Below are 4,994 nucleotides of genomic sequence, written 5' to 3'. Positions count from 1 at the left end.
ATGGGAGAACTTGATATCCCAACAATTCCAGCATCTCCTTCAAGCATTTTGCTGCCCACTGTAGCTCGAAATTATGAGCTTAAATCTTCTCATCTTAATATGCTGCCTTCCTTTTATGGTTTACCTAATGAAGATCCATTGACTCATATAAAGGATATTTTTAATGTTGTGAGTTCTTTTCCCTTGACAGGTGTGACAGAAGATCAACTTCGAATGAGAGTGTTTCCATACACTTTAAAGGATAAGGCGAAGTATTGGTTGAATTCTTTGAAGCCTGGTTCACTCACTACATGGTCTGCCATTCAAAAGAAGTTCCTGGAAAAATACTTCTCCACGCAAAAGACCGACATGCTTAGGGACAAGATCTTGTTATTTGCACAGCAAGATGATGAATCGTTTTGTGAAGCATGGGAGAAATTCAATGGGTTGCTCAACCAATGTCCTCATCATGGGATTCCATTGAAGCTTTAAATGCGTATGTTTTATAAAGGACTAACCCCTTCTAGTCATAATATAGTCACCAATTTTGCAGGTGGTTCTTTTAAAACCAAAACTCCAGAAGAAACGTACGAACTCTTTGAGGAGATAGCAATGGAGACCCAACATACGGATACAAGAGGTAAACGTGTTATTAGTGGTTCTAATGATGCTTCTAGTGTGCAGATTTCAAAACTGGAACAAAAGCTAGATGCTCTTCTTGCATTAAACTCAAGAAGCCCTCCGAAGGAAGTGTGTAGCATTTGTGAATCTCATGACCATGATACCACAGCTTGTCCACTTGGGGCTGGATATCCAGAATTTGTGCAAGAGCAAGCTAAGTTGGTAAATTCCTACAACCAAGGTCCAAGAAATGATCCATACTCTCAAAGTTATAATCCAGGTTGGAGGAATCATCCAAACTTTTCATGGAGAAATACCCAGAATCAAGCAAATCCCCCTTCATTCCAAAGGCCACAACAATCATCATCATCATTGGAAGATATAGTGAAGCAGATGGCAATCAACCAATCCAATTTTCAGCAAACTACACAAGCTGCCATCTCCAAATTGGAAGTCCAATTAGGCCAAATAGCTGCTGAAATAACTCAAAGAGTGCCTGGGAAATGGCCAAGCCAAACTGAGATCAATCCAAAGAACCCAGAAGCCAAGGCCATTCATGTGCTCAGATCAGGTAAGATCATTGATAATAAAGATGATTCTAATCTTTCAAATGATGTTGTGATTGTAGAAAATGAAGAGGAGGAGACCATGGCCACGGAAGGAGAACAACTCAAAACTTCTCAATCTGCTCCTAAGGCCAAATCAGATTCTCAGAAATCCGATCAATTCCAATTGCATAAAAGGGATGACAAATTTGTGCCACCACATCTTCAAGAAGATAGATACGTGCCAACCGCTCCATATGTTCCACAGATTCCATTTCCAGGCCGTCTTAAGAAAGCAAAGCAAGATAAGGCTTTTAAAGAGATTTATGATATTTTGAGTAAAGTTAATATCAATTTGCCTTTGCTTGATCTTATTGAACAGATTCCTGCATATGGAAAATTCATCAAGGACTTGAAAACTCACAAGCTCAATTTCGCTCCAAATGAAGGAGTAAAGCTCGACCAGAATGTAAGTGCTGTATTGCAAAGGAAGCTTCCACCAAAACTAGATGATCCTGGCAGCTTTGACATTCCCATTAACATTGGAGGCAAGAAGGTTGGAAGAGCCATGTTGGACTTGGGAGCAAGCATCAATGTTTTGCCATATTCAGTTTATCAAGAGCTTGGCTTAGAAGGGATGAAGAAGACTTCAATGCGACTTGAACTAGCTGATCATTCTATAAAATATCCAAAAGGTATTGTAGAAGATATTCTAGTTCAAGTTAATACACTAATTCTCCCTGCTGATTTTGTAGTGATGGACATGGAAGACAATCCAAATGGAGATCGTGTTGATCCCATTCTCCTAGGCAGGCCATTCATGGCCACTGCAGACACAATCATCAAAGTGAAAGATAGCACTCTCTCCATGACTGTTTTGGGTGAAACTGTTGAATTTAAAATGCTTAATGCTCTATCTCAACCTTCTATCTCTCTTGATTCTTGCTTTTCAATTGATGTTGTGGATCATGAGGTTTCTTCCAAAATTTTGCAGAGAAAGTCTAATGATGCTCTAGAAGCTGTCTTAACACAAGAAGAGGAAGATCTTTGTGAACCGGAGTTCCAAGAAGTGGTGGCTGCCTTAGAAGTGTTTCCGCCATACCCACCATCCTTTAGGCCACCAATCGAGCCTCTTGGACCATCATCCACGAAATTGGAGCCATCCATTGTCATCCCACCAAAGCTAGAACTTAAACCTCTTCCCAATAATCTTAAATATACATATTTGGGTGCTAACGAAACTCTCCCTGTTATAATTGCTGCAGGTCTCTCCTCACATGAAGAAGAGAGCTTAATTAAAGTTCTAAAAGAGCATAAAACAGCCATTGGGTGGACCATAGCAGACATCAAAGGAATTAGTCCAAGCATGTGCATGCACCGGATTTTAATGGAAGAAGACAGCAAACCATCTCGTGATGCCCAAAGGAGGCTAAATCCCAACATGAAAGAGGTGGTTAGAGCTGAAGTTTTAAAGCTACTCGATGTAGGAATCATCTACCCAATTTCAGATTCTAAGTGGGTGAGCCCTGTGCAAGTTGTTCCAAAGAAGTCCGGAATCACCGTTGTGAAGAATGAGAAGAATGAGCTAGTTCCTACACGAACTGTCACTGGTTGGAGAGTTTGCATTGATTACAGGAAGTTGAACACATCCACTAGAAAAGATCATTTCCCCTTACCTTTTATTGATCAAATGCTTGAACGTTTATCTGGCCATGCTTACTATTGTTTTCTTGATGGTTTTTCAGGTTATAATCAAATTCCCATTGCTCCGGAAGACCAAGAGAAAACCACATTCACATGCCCATTTGGTACGTTTGCTTATAGAAGGATGCCATTCGGTTTATGCAATGCCCCAGCAACTTTCCAAAGATGCATGATGTCAATCTTTTCAGATATGGTGGAACGATTCATTGAGGTATTTATGGATGATTTTTCAGTTTTTGGTTCCTCTTTTGATAATTGTCTTCACCACTTGTCTCTAGTGCTTAAAAGATGCCAGGAAACAAATCTGATTTTGAATTGGGAGAAGTGTCACTTCATGGTGAGACAAGGCATTGTACTAGGCCATGTGATTTCAAGCAAGGGAATCGAAGTGGATAAAGCCAAGATCGACCTCATCTCAAATCTTCCACCCCCTACCTCTGTTAAAGGAATTAGAAGCTTTCTAGGTCATGCTGGATTCTATAGAAGGTTCATCAAAAATTTCTCAAGCATTACAAGGCCATTGTGTAATCTCCTTGCTAAGGATGCTGTTTTTGAGTTTAATGAAGCTTGCATGGAAGCTTTTTCTACCTTGAAGAGGGAGCTAACTTCAGCCCCTATTATCATAGCTCCGGATTGGTCTTTACCATTTGAAATAATGTGTGATGCCTCTGACTTTGCTATTGGTGCAGTTTTAGGTCAAAAGAAGAACAAGCTGCCCCATGTGATTCATTATGCTAGCCGGACCTTGAATGATGCTCAAATCAACTACTCCACAACAGAGAAGGAGTTGCTTGCTGTGGTTTTTGCTTTAGAAAAATTTCGTTCTTACCTTGTTGGTTCTAAAGTAATTGTTTATTCTGACCATGCAGCCCTTAGATACTTGCTCACTAAGAAGGATGCCAAACCACGCTTGATTAGATGGATTCTCTTGCTGCAAGAATTCGATTTGGAGATTCGAGATAAGAAGGGATGTGAGAATGTGGTAGCTGATCATTTGAGCAGAATTGTGGTTGAAGAAAAAGGAGGAGCTGTGCTACCCTTGAATGAGACTTTCCCTGATGAACAACTATATGCTGCCCAAGTCAAAGAGCCATGGTATGCTGATTTTGTTAATTATCTTGCTTGTGGTGTTCTTAGAAATGATCTAACTTCTCAGGATAAGAAGAAGTTCTTTTCCATGGTGAAACATTATGTATGGGATGAACCTTTCTTATTCAAGCATTGCCCGGATCAACTCATCAGAAGATGTGTTCCAGAAGAAGAGCAAGAAAGCATACTTAGGCATAGCCACGAATTGGCCTGTGGAGGTCACTTTGGAGCTAAGAAAACAGCACTTAAAATTCTGCAATCTGGTTTCTTTTGGCCCACTCTATTTAAAGATGCATTTAATTTTTGTGTTAAGTGTGATAGGTGCCAAAGGATGGGGAACATAAGTCGCAGGAATGAAATGCCATTGAATAACATACTTGTTGTGGAGCTCTTCGATGTGTGGGGTATTGATTTCATGGGACCATTCCCATCTTCCTTTGGTTATACTTACATACTTGTTGCTGTTGATTATGTGTCTAAATGGGTGGAAGCCATAGCCACCAAAACCAATGATTATAAGGTGGTGCTGAAGTTCTTGAAGGATAATATTTTCACAAGGTTTGGTACTCCAAGGGCTGTCATTAGTGATGGAGGCAGCCACTTCTGTAACAAGCCATTCGAAGCACTCATGAAGAAGTACAACATCACCCATCGAGTCTCTACACCATATCATCCGCAAACTTCTGGTCAAGTGGAAATAAGCAATAGAGAAATTAAGCACATCCTGGAGAAGGTGGTGAACAATACAAGGAAAGATTGGGCAGCCAAGCTCAATGATGCATTATGGGCTTATAGGACAGCATATAAGACTCCCATTGGAATGAGCCCTTATCGTCTTGTGTTTGGGAAAGCTTGTCACCTGCCAATGGAGCTTGAACACAATGCTTTTTGGGCCATCAAGAAGTTAAATTTTGATCTAGACAAGGCAGGCCATGCAAGAAAGTTTCAGCTGAATGAATTGGAAGAAATTAGACATGAGTCTTATGAGAATGCAAAGCTTTACAAAGAACGAACCAAGAGTTACCATGACAGAAACATTCAACGGAAAGAGTTCTC

The 4,994-nt window shown here is 40.3% G+C and overlaps 1 non-coding gene across 1 annotated transcript; it reads right to left on the bottom strand.

Moving 5' to 3' along the window:
- Positions 1-348: 348 nt before the first annotated feature.
- Positions 349-455, bottom strand: LOC148297666 (small nucleolar RNA R71). The gene has a single exon (XR_015833236.1). It is a non-coding gene; the product is annotated as a small nucleolar RNA R71 (small nucleolar RNA).
- Positions 456-4,994: the final 4,539 nt, after the last annotated feature.

Source organism: Prunus avium, chromosome 1, assembly GCF_965620075.1.
Source record: "Prunus avium chromosome 1, drPruAviu1.hap1.1, whole genome shotgun sequence".
Lineage (NCBI taxonomy): Eukaryota > Viridiplantae > Streptophyta > Magnoliopsida > Rosales > Rosaceae > Prunus > Prunus avium.
Note: the sequence above shows the minus strand (reverse complement) of the source record. Positions and strands in the feature narration are given on the sequence as shown.